This window comes from Drosophila teissieri, chromosome 3R (assembly GCF_016746235.2).
Source record: "Drosophila teissieri strain GT53w chromosome 3R, Prin_Dtei_1.1, whole genome shotgun sequence".
NCBI classification, from domain to species: domain Eukaryota; kingdom Metazoa; phylum Arthropoda; class Insecta; order Diptera; family Drosophilidae; genus Drosophila; species Drosophila teissieri.
Genome location: NC_053032.1, coordinates 17,073,917 through 17,089,118, shown reverse-complemented (window position 1 = coordinate 17,089,118; position 15,202 = coordinate 17,073,917). Strand labels below are relative to the sequence as shown.

The following is a 15,202-nucleotide window of genomic DNA, read 5'->3' as shown; positions in this document are numbered from 1 at the left end:
GCACCACTCTGCACCACTCTGCACCACTCTGCACCACTCTGCAACACTCTGCAGCACCGCTCAGATTTCGACGTTTTGATATGGCGTGAGGCTATATTGGCAATCTTCTGTGGGCCCATCCATCGGCTCCCTCTGATTGTGAATGTGCGTGGAATTGTAAATATCTGCGACTGCAATTGCAATTAAAAGAAAGCAGGCGTTCGAGGGGTTTTCGGGGCTATCTTCCTTCTCGAGAGGGGACATACATACCAGCTGCAAATGCAATCTGCGAGCATGGCTTTTGTGCATGTAAGCGGCTCTTTTATAAGCATCGCTTATCAAGCTGCAACGCCTTGTAGTTGCTGTTGTAGTTGCTGTTGCAACTGCAGCATTTGTTGCAGTTGTTGTCATTGGCAGATGCAACAGTCGATTGGCAAAAGGCAGCACGCAAAAGTGCAGCAAATCTAAAGAAACTGCCGACTTGATGGACGAAGCTTAGAATACCCTTGGATTCACATACGAAGAAGAGTGATTCAATATGTGATCACTTGCATGAAGCTATATAGTATTTCCCTACATTTTGTGGAAACTTTAATATTCACATATTTGTAATGCATTTCATTGACCTTACATTGTGTGCATGGTAATCCAAGTAGCTACTACCTACTGGACTGCGAGGAAAAACCAACGCAGCCAAGTGAAAATCAGAGTGAGTCATGGAAATATGGACTCAGATGGGATGGAGAACGGCCCACAGACAAAGGCCTCATTAGGTGGGGTCGGTCTACAGCGATGGTCGTCGGAAGTGCGGGGCTCTGGGGACTTGCAACTTGGAACTGGGAAGTGGCAGAAGGGAACTTGCAACGCGGTCTGGCGATCGTTTCAATTTCAGTTTCAGCGTTGGCGTTGAAAGCGCGTCGAGCACTCCTCTTTAACTACATAGTTACAGTCATTGCAGGATCCGCACGATCATCATTATCGTCATCATCATGTTGCGCCCATAAAGCGAATTATGCCATTTGCGTTAATTATTGTCAAGTGGCCCCGGCACACTAAATCATAGAGATGCCAGGCTCCTGATGCCCGATACTGGATACTGGATACTAGATACTGGAGTTGTTTTTCACGCCAATCAAATGGTTATGGCTTACTCTCAGCTCGCTTTTATTTTGGTTTTTTGTATGAGTACATCGCGGAAAAGGAGTGAAATCAAGAGTTCATCGGAGGTGACCCACAAAATGTGTGGTTAACGATATCCCTGCGAAGTTCATATTTATTTTTGCGATGGCCTATTAAAATACACAACTTTATAACTTGTTCCACTTTTGGCTTCATGTGCCTCATGTTCTCAAACTGCGCTGCTGCTGGCTCCTTCGAACTTTCTTATTAAGAATTATATATGCAGCCATAATGAAAAGCCATAAAAAATGATACTTATAAGAGAGCAGCTCGTCGCTCCCCAGCCTATATCACATTTGCCACATGCATATGCAGCGCTTCGGCGCAAGAAGAATTTGACCCAGAAATTCAGAAATTGAATGGAAGTTGCAGTTGCAGTAACGCGGAAGTGTTCTTTTTTCTCCTTTTTTTTCATATTCTCGATTTTTACTGCGGTTTATTGCCGAATACTGGAGCTTCTGATGCCGAGATGTGGCTGCCTTTCAGCGGGTATAAATAAATTTAATGACTCAATTTGTAATGAGAAATGTGGGCTGTTTGTTTGCACTGATCGCCCGAGGATTGCACTCGTAAGCTCCACTTGCAGATTTTCGCCATAATTCTGCTTAAATTGAACGGATCGCGCTGCTGTGTTGGTTTTAATCAAAGGACCATTCAGTGGGGAGGATTCCCCATTCGGTTCCACTTAAATTTAAATAAATTACATAATTTAACGTATCTTTGCCCCCAGAAAGGAGAGTTCTTTGTTCTCTCGCTTGAGAAATATCCGAAAAATATGCAAATTCATGTCGATTCCTTGGCGTTGACATCATGCTTAAAAACAGGTTCATAAATTGCGAAGCATTAATTTGGAATTTTGAATTCGGAATTTCCCTTTGTTTAAGTAAGTATTATATGCCTTTTTTGTAGGTACAGCAAAAACCACTTGATTGCAAATTGTAATACAAACACAGGCCAAATTCTTGGGCTTTTAAATGTGAAAATTGTACGAAATTTATGACAAGAGTGTCAATAGGCCGTAGCACATAAATGCTGTTAATTAACATTTATTGTTTGCTGATATACTACACAATAAGATAAATAGAAAAAAAAAACGAATGGCCAAATAGCTGGGAAGACAACAAAAGAGTCTTTGTGGCCGTAAAACGGCATTCAATTTGCTGGCAATAAAACTTTATGAAGGTTTGTATATTTTTGCGCATGGTTTGCTATTGAAAGTGGAACTCGAGCGTTTTAGTCGTGGGCGATTTGCTGAAAGCGATGCTACGCACTAAAATATGTTTTGTAAAATCCAAACAACTGTTCTCCTTCCTTTCAACTGATAAGTTAGCCGCCTTTGTTCGCTCTAATCAGCAAAATGAAGACTGGCGACTGGTAATTAACCCAGTGCATTTTTGACCGCTGCCCATTGAGTGCGTACAAATTTGTATTTTTATGGCTCACAGAACAATTTAAAGGACTGACAAACCAAATTGATATGATTGGGGCAGTGGAATGGGGCAGACTCCATTTCTTGCGGCTTCCACTCTTGTAAACAAACTAATTAAAACTGACACTGACGGCGGATGACAATTTACGCAGCTGTCTGGGAAAAAAAGGGAGTACTAAGCTGGCTTGCCTCCCTTTGTTGCAATCTGCTTAATTGAAATGTTGCACGCACAATTGCCCAGAGTCCAATGGCTGCACTGCCCCAAAGATGCGACATTCAAATGGGAGTTTAAACTCAAAATGGCAATCAAAATGCAATTCAAGCAATTATTATTTAAATTGGCGGCAACAAATTGGCTAATGAGGCATTGGCAACATGTTGCCAACAGCTGTTGCTAGCAACACATGCTGGCCACATTTTCCAGCCAGCAAAAAAAAAAACGGAAAAAAAAAACAAAATAAGACGAAGAAAAACCAGCAGCCGCCACCAAGTTATGACTCTAACATGCCAAATGCAAAAATGCCAACAATTTGTGTGCACACACACCTAGATGCTAAAATGATGATGACGGTGGTGCTGTTTTTTCTGCGGTGCGGTGCCTTGGTGGTTCAGTGGTTCGGTGGTTCGGTGGTTCGGTGGTGCTGCTGACAACGACGACAGTCAGTCTGGCAAGACATGCGAAACGTGGGCAAATAATTATACATGGATACCCCCAGCCAGCTCTCGATCTGGTCGGTCTCTGCTATTTTCTTATTTTTTGCGCTCAAGCGATCTGGCTGCCATTGTAATTGTTGTCTATTTGGTGTTGGCTTTTAGCGTAAATGCAAAACAACAATAACTGCAACAATAACAGCTGTCGATCAGGCCTAACCCCTTGATAAACATTCAGGCCTTTGCAGATCTCGAAATATGATAGCTATATTCTGAGGTACGAAATATATAGCTATGTAGAATATATCGTTAGAATATATATTCATACTCCTTTAATGAAGAGAGTTTTATGAAACACAATTTGTTAAATGTTATTCAACTATTTTGAACAATTAAAATAATCTGCTTTAAACTTAATTTGATATTGAACCAATCTAGTTATATAAAAGTTCGCCATGCTTCTAAAGGGTTAACTGAAAATTGTTACACATTTTTGTTATTACCGCCCGTTGTTGTTTGCTGTTTGCTGTTTGCCGTTTGCTGTTGGCCCCGAGCTGACTTCCAAGCCCAAGCGGTGACAATCATAATTTTTCATAACTCAACCGGTTTGCGGCGAGCCCGACTGACGTTTTATGCTGAGCTTGTCTGGTGCTGGCGGCGTTTTGCAGCATGCGAGTGAGTATATGCGGGCCGCCAAGTATTTGGCGCAGTGTACACATGCTGCGCATGCGCAGTGTAATGTGCGCACAAGTGTCGTCGGCGTTGGCGTTGGCGTCTCTGGGTTTTGGCCAAGTCCGGAGATGGCGGAGTTGGCCCAAACGACAGGGGGTTCAGGGTTCAGGAACGACGTCGTGCTCATTGCACAAAAGAATAATGTGGCATGTGCTCGGCCTGTAATTACCTTGCCTCGCCAAGTGCCACAGCGGGAATGTGTGTTGGTGTCTTGGAAACAAAAAACTGGCTCTCGTAATTAGCCGTATTTTTTTATTTATTTTTTTTTTTTTTTGCTTTGGCCTGCTCGCAATGAAGGGCCTTGGGCCAGGGCATTATTTTTATTTTTTTGATTTGCATAAAGCGAGAGATTTATGACTATGAGGCGAGATTTCTTGAATATCAAGGTTGGGTCTATAAAAGCCTTAAAAAAGTAAAACGATGCCTGTAATAAAAGTAAGGTATCTGCCCCAAAATAATCGTTTTTGGTTTTGCATTTTTTTAAATGTGCAAAGTTTGTTCAATGAATCGTTTCATAGACACAGAAATTGGTCTGACATTTTGAGAGCATGTTTCAGTTACAAAGTAAGAAACCATTTCGATTTGTTTTATCTCCGGCCGCTTTGAAGCATCAGTAATTCTTTTGGCTTGGCATTTAGGCGGTTGTTATTTCTTTTTTCGGTATTTGGTTTTTTGTACATCTGTGAAATGTAGACGGCGTAGAGCAGTCTATAATTTTCAAACATTCGAGTGCCCATCAGCCGACCAGGCAGACCCATTTTTCTTTGTAGGCTGTCTTGTGAAAGGAAGTTTGCGGCTGCTTAGTTGCTTAGCTACATTGCCACATTACATTGCCAAAATGCCGAGCAACTTGACCGGCAATAGTAGGAACTGCAACTGCAACGAATGCAGCAACTGCAGCAGCAACATCAGCGGCAGAAACAACAGGCAGCGGCAGCAACATGAAAAACTATTGCAGCTGCAATTACTCGCACTTCAAAATGCCAACATTTTGCACAAAGAGAATTTTTCGTTGTTGTTTTCCCAGCGCCTGCTGCTCAGCCTGCAACAGCAACAGCAACAACAAAAGCCCAATGTGGCAACATCAATCATTTTGCATTTGCATGCAACAGACAGTAGCCCAACAACAACAACACTCGTGTTGCAGTGGGAAAGGCAAAAGTGAGGCATAAATTAGCTGGAGGCTTTGTGTTAAGTTTAAATATTGCACTTGCCCCTTCAGATACCCGCTTAAATCTACACTTTACCATGGTCTGCTCAGCTTCATGGAAGTAAAAGTATAAAAGTGTAAAAGTGTTTCCCCGAAGTCTTTTGTTCAGCTGACTTCATTCTAAAGCTAAAAGATACTCGCAGCACTTTCGCTGCCCCACAGTTGCAATCCATTTGGCGTATTTTATTACCAACCCAGCATGACTCATGACTCACGACTCACAAGCCGATCCACGATGCGTTGTCATCCTGGGTCTTCATAATTGCTATTTGTTTGCTTTTTACGGCTTTTGCCCCAGGGGAACCTAGTTCCCATTCACCCACACAGAAACGCAGAAGAGGACCATTTGAGGTCCTCCTCAGACTGTCCACATCCGTTCTGACTCCGTTCCAGAATTGGCTGTAAAACCAATCACCTCTTTGCTCATGGGCTTTTCATTTGCATCCCGCTTTGTAGGTCTGTGACTAAGAAGTACTACCAAGAAATGCAATGGATAAGCGGCGTTCCAAAGCATTAATATTTATTTAAATATATATATACTTCGTGCAGGTTAACTTTATTTAAATATATATACACTTCTTGCAGGTTAACTTCTAAAACCATAAATTATTCATATTCTTAAAGTTGTTTAAAGATAGAGAAGAAGTTTCCTAGACTTGCCATTGACACTCTTTTACTTTGATATATGTTTTATACTACTTACGAATTCCCATTGCCAGGTCTCTATTCTAAAAGTGTATGAACAATTATTGTAATAGTTTAATTGCCGCAGAAGAAATCCTTATTGTTTGCCCGTTCGTGTTGGCCGCATAAAAGACGCTGACATAACATTTCGCAGGCGAATGATTTATGCTAAATCCGAACGGAAAATCGCATAAACGGACAGGCTTATCTCAATGAGCTGCTGCCAATGGCCAATGGCAAGTGGAGTCCCGGACTTTTGGCCATATATGCGTGCAGCCACGCAGAAAAATCGAAAAAAAAGGAAAAAAAAAACCAGAGAAAAAGCACAAGAGGCGATATTGATAGGCGCAATTAATTATACGCGCCTCACACTGACAGTAAGCGTTTTGCTTTGGTGGCACCGTCTCTACCAATCCCCCTCTCTCTCCCTCTCTCACGCTCAGCACTCACCACTCTATCTCTATCTCATTCCCTCGGCGATCGAGCGTCGTTGCCGCGTATCAATGACCAAATGACATATTAGCCTTCGTCTTAGTGTAAAAAGCCGCGATAACTTTGGCAGACGCACACGCAACGTGCCCCCAAGAAAGCAGCAACAAAACTTCGAGCCACCAGGAGAATAAAAAAAAACGAAAAAGAAAAAGAAAAACAAAAATATGTAGAAACCAAAACTACCACAACATCGACGTCAACTTAGAATCTAATCGTTTATTGAACTCCCGAGTCGAACCAGAAACCGAACATAATACGCATACGCAGCGTGCGCCGCCGCATGAAACCGCTTGCGGTCTACGATTTTTCGGTAAACTGGAGCAGACAGTGTCCAACTGTGTCGCTCCGCTGGCCCGCTGGCGGCGTTGAGAGCTGGAAATTACGACCCCAATCCCCCCGCTGGATCCACCACCCCCCACAGGGCCCCGGATTTCGATTGGGGGGCCAGTGGACTACAGTGTGGGAAAATCATGAGTAATCTAACTACCCGCATTAATTAGTTTTCGAATGAACCGTTTGTAAGCCAAAGGTAATTTAACTCTATGGTGAATTGGTTTTTATAAATATCAAGTACCAATAATCAACTTAGGAACTTGATTTATTTACATTTATATTCTTACTATCAAAGGATTGTATACTCCAATAAAACAATGTTTTTTAAGCTTTTAATCGTAAGAACGTATGTGTTCAATTACAAGCATTTCTTTCCTTTCGTGTAAGCTGTATACGAATATGGATTATGCTCGGGGAATAGGAAGTTGATGTGCACGTTTCGTTGAAATATGAGTAGCTAAGTGACTTTATCACGCTGGCCCCGTAGCAACTTAAAAACACACACCAAAGAAAGCCAAACCAAACCAAAACCAAACAAAGTAGAGTAGAAGGGAAGTGTAGCGACTGGCGCCAATGATTTCCATTGCATTCATTCCCATGAACTTGGAGTGAATGCAACTCCCACGCTCTAAAGTAGCCCATTTGGAATATTTGTCACGTCTTTGTTGCGGGTTTGAATGGTCGCTTTCCTAGAGGAAAGTATCTTAAGTTTTCCACAGGCCCAGTGCAGCCCTTTTGTAAAGTTATATTCTTCAGAAAGTATATTTACGAGCACAAAGCGTGCGACGTCTGCTTGGAATTCTGATGGCTTAGGGATCAAATAATAGCCTTAAACAATTTATTCATTTCTCTTTTCAATAACTCGACAATATCTACATTTTTCTATGCCTCTCCTGCGACTGCAGTTCCGAGTTGCTCAGCAATTTCGACATTATTTAATAAGTATGAGGGCGTAGCCGGCAGCTTAGCAGCTTGAAAAACCAACAGAAATCGATGGCAAATTGTCAGTTACTACTGTGTAATCAGCCGAACAACCGAACAATAGCAACAATCATGGCTTGGCAATGCTTTCAGCTTTCAGCTTTCAACTCTCCACTGATTTGCTAAACAATTACGAGTACACTCGCTGAGTACTGGCCGCATACTCGTACAACAAATAGGTTGTACAAGCACTTTAGATAAGAATCTTAATAGAATTGCCAGGCGAAATGCAATCCCAACACAAAAACACAAAGTAGGGACTAGAGTTGCGACCTAATGATATTTATCAGCAATTCGTACAATTTCCATGGGGGCATCATCATATTTACAAGTTAATATTTACGCTAACAAGATCTGCCCGTGCCCACAACTAGGTTGGTGATCTAGCCACAGGCTCGTTGGGTTCTCTTACTTGGTATCCGGGATCCGGGATCTGGGATCTGGGACCTTGGATTCCCATTCCCATTCTCAATCCCAATTCCATTGCCTGCACCATTCGCAGCACAAAAGGATCGCAATGGCACACGGCTGCGGAGATGGAGATGGAGACACTTAGATATCGGGGGAGGGCGACATGAGTAGACAAGCAGAATGCTTGTTAAAGCGCACAACATGCAGATTTCATTAAAGATATCGCCGGATGGCACTGCAGTCGCTGAAGGGAGCCACTTTGCATGTGGCAGACGGAGAGCAAAGGCTGGCGTGCACTGAAAGAAAACTACGCACTTGGGATCTACAATATAGTTCAACTGGAAGAACAAATAACATTTTATTGCCTGCAAACCTGGTGCTATCATTTAGCAGTTTACTTCTTAACAATATTGGAATGTTTACTGTTTCGACTATCTGTTACCCTAGTCACTAGCCCACATTCGCTCAGTGTACAGAGTCAACAAGAAACAGTGATTTCAGCGGATGTTGTTCTTGATGCAAATGTGGTGCAATATGCCTCACTGCGGATGGCGAATTTCTGACGCGAAAGTGAAGTGAGTCCGCTGGCAGAAGTTCCTTGCTCGGAGCTTCTAATGAAAGTCCAGCAGACCGAATGACTAAATGGCGGAATGACTGAATGACTGAATGACTAACTGACGGACTGGCTGAGTGTCCGAAGGTCTGGGCTAGCCTTTCCGACTGCGGCCTAATAGCTGTGGTAATAAAATGGCAATTAAGTGCCTTTATGGCCGTGTCCCATCATCCTGTGCTGGTCCACAGCCGTGGGGCATCCTTTTATGCCCCATGGCCGGAGCCCCATAAAAATACTTGTTTACCCATGTAGCAACAACTCTATACTCTATGGCCAGAGCAACTGAATCCTGGCTTGGTAATTCGCCTGCGGTATCTGTGGTATCTGTGGATTCTGCGGTTTTGGTTCTACATTTTTTGTATTTGGCAAATCGGTTTCAGGGCTCATCTCTCGCCCGGAATTGTTTATGTTTATTGTGGGCATAAGTTTGTGCTATTTTATAGTTTTATCGCTTACACATGTCGAATGCAATTTGCCGTTGGGCGGGCCCGTCTGCGTTTATTGATTTTAAGTGTGAGTTTACGCGCTGCCCGGATAAAAGGGATCCCATAAAATAATGCCGGCCCTATTGGATTCGTTCAGCATGTCAACCTCATAAGCAGCGCACACGTTAATTCGAGGCTGGCCACTCGGATTCCCCGCCGGGATTGGTAATGAATCTGGGGCTCTGGGGATCGGCATCTTCCTGCCCTCTGAGATGCAGCTTAAGCATAACCCAAACAAATCAGAAGATTAAAGCAGAGCTGGCCATCTAGGCACTTGTTTGGATTGGCTTTATGGTCAACTGGTGAGTAGATGGACAACAGCACAGCCGACACTTTAGAAGCTCTTTGAGTGGCAATTTACGCATAATCAGCCTGTTAAAACCAGCTTGATTGCTGATCATTGTGCACTGCGCAAAATGTTATAGGTAGTCACCTAAAAGTTAGCCATTATTTATAACTCTTTCATAATAGAAAACATGTCTTCATTGTTTATACTTTTACTCATACGCAATGCTTTCCTAAATCGTAAAGTTAGCGCAATGGGGAAATCCCAGCAATTTTGCAATGTGCCTCCGACTGATTGCCCTTTGTGATTTGATTTTGGAGTGCGGTTTTCTCTGACGGATTTCAGCGAAGACCCCATGACAAACCAATTTGAATCAGCATGGTTTCAAGTACGGTTTTCAATGACTGGCCCCGTGACTCACTAACTCTGCGTATGCGTAATATTTCTTTATATTTCGCTCTCGTTTCTCTTGCCAAACGGACGCTTTTCGTTCTACCTGGGCAAAACGAACTCTTTATCGCTCTTTGTTTATTTTTATGTCCATTTGCAAAGTATTAGTTATCGGAAATGTCGTTGCTCTTGTCTCTTTCACCACCTTTTTGGCACAGCTCGTTTTAGATGTATAACTGGGAATTCGATTTGGAAATATTTGACTTTGATTTGAGTCACGGCCAGTTCACGAGAATCTCTTATTGCTCCGCCAGAACTGAGTTATTCCGAAATCGTGTGTACGCTTATTGAAATGCAAACAGTTGGGGAGCAACATAGGCAACAGAAGCAACATGACATGGCAGTACATATTTGCATGGGAATTAGAAACAAGAAACAAGAAACGCTGAATATCTGACTTTGGAGTTTTTGCGCTGGCGCAGAAATCTTGTTCGGCATGGGGCGGCCATATAGCGACGGCATGCCCCATACCAAAAATAACTCGGCACACAGCAACATCACATCAGCAGCAGCAGCAACAGCACACGAGCAACCTCAAACTTGCCCAGCAGCAGCAGCAGCAACACAAATGGCAACATTAGCGCAAATTTCAACGGGGCACAATTTGAATTTGAATTTGAATTTTGCTTTTTGTGCGACACTCACAAACACGTTTTCTGTATATATTTATTTTGCTTTGCGTTTTTGGGCCTTTTATAATATATATATATAGAAAAAGCCAAGCCAGAGCTACAGCAAACTGAAGTCAGGCAAAAACAAAAAAAAAAAGAATTCCCCCAGAGCCAATGACTCCGAAAAAAACATGTGTTGATTAACATAAATGATTTCTGTGCGACTCAAAAGCCAAAAAGCCTGTTCGTCTGCCATTTGTAAGATGTAAAAGCATTTTTGGAAATCTGTATTGCTGCACGGTGTCAAAACGTAAATAGCAGCTGGCAAATATTTATTGACTTAATTGGCATATTTGCTCGGCTCCGGGAAAGTTTAGCTTTTAAGTTAATTAAGAAATTTGTTACATACCTTTTTTTGCTGCAATTTTCATGCAAAATGTCCCGGCGATTCCACACTGCAAAGAGAAAGCCAGAGAAGGAAGGTTAGTTTATTTGTCAACTAATCAAGACAATCGCTTCGATATTTGGGCTTTTGTTTTGAGCCCAACAAAAATAAAAATATTGGCGCACAGTGCGTTATATGCTAATTTCACGCTGTATCTTTCGCATGATAAATGCCTTGACTAAATGCATAAATTTAAGCCGAGTTAAGCAAACAGCTGAGCAGCTGAGCAGCTGAAAGCAGGTAGTTCGCTGTTTAAAGGTTGCTAGGCCAGTTTCGTTTGCCCAGCTGGACACGAAAAATAAATTGACACAACCCTACTCAAGAGCCTAGGCCATAAACTTTGAGCAAATCGATAATGCAATGCGGCATAAATTAGAGGGCGATGCGCTGAAGATGCAGGGGAAACATTTGTGATATTGGTCGATTTGTAGTGCAAGAGCATACAACTTAATCTAAGAAATAATCTGATTTCATTTCGGAAATAGCTATACTACAGCAACTAAACTTGAGTAACATATTTTCCAATTTTTTCGAAGAGCTGACCAATATGTTCAGGAAGCACAAGGCCAAGACGAGTGACGTTGATTGCGAAATGTCTCATATAACTTGCAGAACAGCTTGCACAATTTTCCGGACAACACAGGCCCAAGCGCGTCGTCTTCTTGTTCGTTGTTTAACATTTTTCTATTTTTCCATTTTCGCATTCACCATCCTTCCTTTTGCAATTCAATCAGCTGACATACACTCGTAGTAGGTAGTACGTAGTAGGTAGCCTCCTGGCCAACGGAACGGAACCAGACGTCATTTGGAATACAAATCGCCCGATGTGGCACATCAGGTTTCGCCATGGTCGTCACTCAAAGCCCAAACTGAAACCAGTAGAATTTCTAAACTGGTTGAGCGACACAAAAGGCCGAGAGCCAGCTACACACTACTCACTATTCACTATTCACTACTCACTATTCGCCACTAACAATGCATCCCGCATTCTATACTAAATGTATAACAAATTCCGGCAGGCGCGGTGAGCTGTTTTTACTTTCAAATGCCTGGCATATTTCCACAGATATACAGATTTACAGATTTACCCATGGCAAATGACTGCAAGATCAAGCCCTGTCAGCTCTGGCCAATTTGCGTGTGTTAATTGAGACTAACTGCCCCGGTAGACGGCGGCCCTAGTGCTTTGATTAATTATAGACAGGCCGTCATAATTTACGACTGCTGACTGCTGAGTGCTGAGTGTGTTGTGGCTACTTGCATGACAGAATGCAATGGGAAATGGGGAGATGCGTGGGGGAAATGTTACACAACATTGCGCATCTGAAAATGAAAGCCGCCCCCCCTTGAAATCGTTGTGTTTTTCTAACCCAGAAAAATAAGAGCGCTGCGAAAGAAAGCAAACCACTCGAATAGTTGACAAATCATCGCCAGATTTACTTTTCAAGAATTAATCCCGCAAATCTGCAGACTCATGGCCTAATCAAAAGTAAGAGTTACCCAAATTGTTCATCAGCAATGAAAATAAGAAAATATGACAAAACTGGGCACCGAATTAACCCATATTTCGCCAAGAGATGATCGCGAGCTCAAGACCCCAAGTGGCAGAGTGGCAGAGTGGCAGAGTGGAAGAGTGGCAGAGTGGAGTGCTTGCGTGCCTAGAGCTTATTGATCGAACTGATCGAACAACAAATGGCAGTTGCAACCACTGACACACCTTTGGCCATAAAAACGAGCTATATGGATATATATATACAACTTGTATAGTTTTTAAGCCGAAACCGAGTTGCAACTGTTGCAATAATGAGCAACTGCCAAAGGGAGATAAGGCAAGGCTGTGTGTGGGTGCCACCGAAGCGGCGAACCACCTGCATTTTCCATTTTCATTTTCCATCTGATGCCGCTTGATTCGCAATTCGAAAGCCTGCCAATCAGCAGGCTAAAAGTGAACAATGAACCCAGCGTGTGACTGCCAAAATATTGCATTGTGTGCACACGATTTCGTTATGCATTTCAAATGCAAATTGGTTTTGAAAGGTAATTGATCCCCGGGCACTCTGCGCACTCTGCACTCAATGACAGAATTATTCTGCGATTGCGACTTTCAAATGCAGCGCAGGAAATACAAGAACCGAACACAAGAAACCGAAATCTACAGAAAAATACAAAAATAATATAAAAGGTGCCCACAAAAGATTTGTGAACTGATTTCGTATGCTGCCAGCAAACACACCGAAATCATGGAAATTAAATAAACTCCGCACGATCCCTGGCACATTTATAACTTTGAACTTGACAGCCGCTGACTAGATGCCAGTGAAGCATTCCAATACAGTCGAAGCTCCCTAGTGGTGGAAATTTGGAGTTTCTAGATTATAATACATTTTAAAATGGCATTTTTAAGGTAGTCATAAGCTCTTTTAGAAAGGAGGTTCTCTAGTAAGTACGACACTAATTGGTTTACATAAGTTCCCTTTATGTCATCGTAACGCCATGTTTCCAAGTCCCCACTGTACTTAAAAACCAATCTAGTTCTATCTGCGTTTCTTTGATGTGACAGCGTTAATTGAATTTCATTTTCATTCAGATATTCAGATTTCCCGGCAGCTTTTTGGGCGAGCCGAACCGAATAGAGCTCTTCTAATCGGGCTGCATGGTTCATTGCGCATGCAGGGAAGCGTTACAAATTAACCCAGTTATTTACGATTATTTCGTTTTAAATTTGGGTATTAAAAATAATATTGTGTTGTATATGTAGGTGCGCTCGATGGCGTTCTGGAGATGCAACTGAGCTGGCGCAGCGGCAAGATCTTGTAAATTGCATAATCGCCCAGCTGGCCAGCAGAGTTGGTAGGCATGCTGTTTGGACCTGACTCGAATAGTATCAGCATTTGTATCTGTATCTTCTAGCCGGGCCTAAAACGTGTTTCCGCACTCGACTGCTCCATTTGCTCCATTTTGGCCCCCCTCCCCACCGACCAAGAGTTTCGAGTCGTAATTGCCCTGGCAATTTGCAATTGTGCGGCTCTGGTTCTCTGGTTCTGGCAGATTGATGCCTTAGTTTGATAATGGCCAATGTCGAGGCATGCAATTTTAACGGTTGCACGGTGTCAGAACGAAGGAAGAGATCCCCGGCCTCTCGGATCTCCAGGTGGAGATGGAAATGGAGATGGAGATGATAATTCCCGGTAGCCGAAAACAAAGGGCAACAAACTGGTAACTGGCAACTGGCAACTGCAACTGTGTCAAGTGAGTCACACAGAAGACAAAGATGAACCCAATTCTGATTCTTATACTTATACTCATTCTTATTCTTATTCTCATTCGCATTTTCTCCCATAAAAAATCATCAGTCACGTGCCCTCTTAGCCATCTTTTCAGCATTTTTTCCCGTATCCATGCCAGCGCTCTATTGTCTGCGGAAAAATGCATTTAAAAAACGATGCAGGTGACAGAAAATTAGCAAAAACAAAGTGTTATGTGCGACAGCTGAAAGAGCGACAATTAGGCGCATTTTGTGTGTGTTTCGTATTTTTTCTTGTCTGTCTGCCAGTCTGTGGCCATTGCATTCAATTCAATTCAATTCCCCCAAACCCGAAAATTGTGCAATAACAATTTGCGCTGCACAAAAATGCGCGAGCAGCTTGGCCAGCAAAATAAAAGTCCAAAAAAAAACAAAACAAAACGAAAAGTGAGACAAGTTGCGTGGTGGCTTTGTTGTTTTGTTACACTGATACCAGAAATAATTTTACCATTAATTATACATTGATCATGTTTATCACGTTATTAAAAGGAGAGCAATATCATCAGTTGATCTGAATTTCATATTTCAATGTTATATGAAGCTATTATCTATCAAACTATCCGTCTATATAAATGATCTTTGTAAATTCTTCTGTTTCTCCCAGTGTACTTGCAGCCGAACATGTGGCCGGGGGTGTGGTGCTACAATTGTTTTGGCCTGGGCACAATATTTGAGACATCGTAAAAGTTTCACACAGTTCATTAAGCGAAACAAATAAGTGAATAGAGTTTAATTGTGCAATCGTCATCGATAGAAATTGTCATCGACGGCAATGCGATCGCACCATAAATGGTCAAAAGCAATGGCAGCTTGACTGGAATGGGATGGGGGTGTTAATAGTCCCCTAAGCCTAATGAAGGTTAATGGACAGCGGGCGACTTGAAAACGTGAAATTCGTGAAAAGGCAGTGGAAAATTGTCAAAAACT

General features: G+C 42.4%; 1 protein-coding gene across 1 annotated transcript in view; it reads right to left on the bottom strand.

Annotated features, from left to right (window-relative positions):
• The window catches only part of LOC122619267, a 92,963-nt gene that overhangs the window by 51,047 nt on the left and 26,714 nt on the right, over positions 1 to 15,202 (bottom strand). Inside the window, exon 3 of the mRNA XM_043796085.1 lies at positions 10,936 to 10,981. The gene's annotated coding sequence lies outside the window, so the exon portion shown is untranslated. The remainder of the gene's footprint in view (positions 1 to 10,935; positions 10,982 to 15,202) is intronic.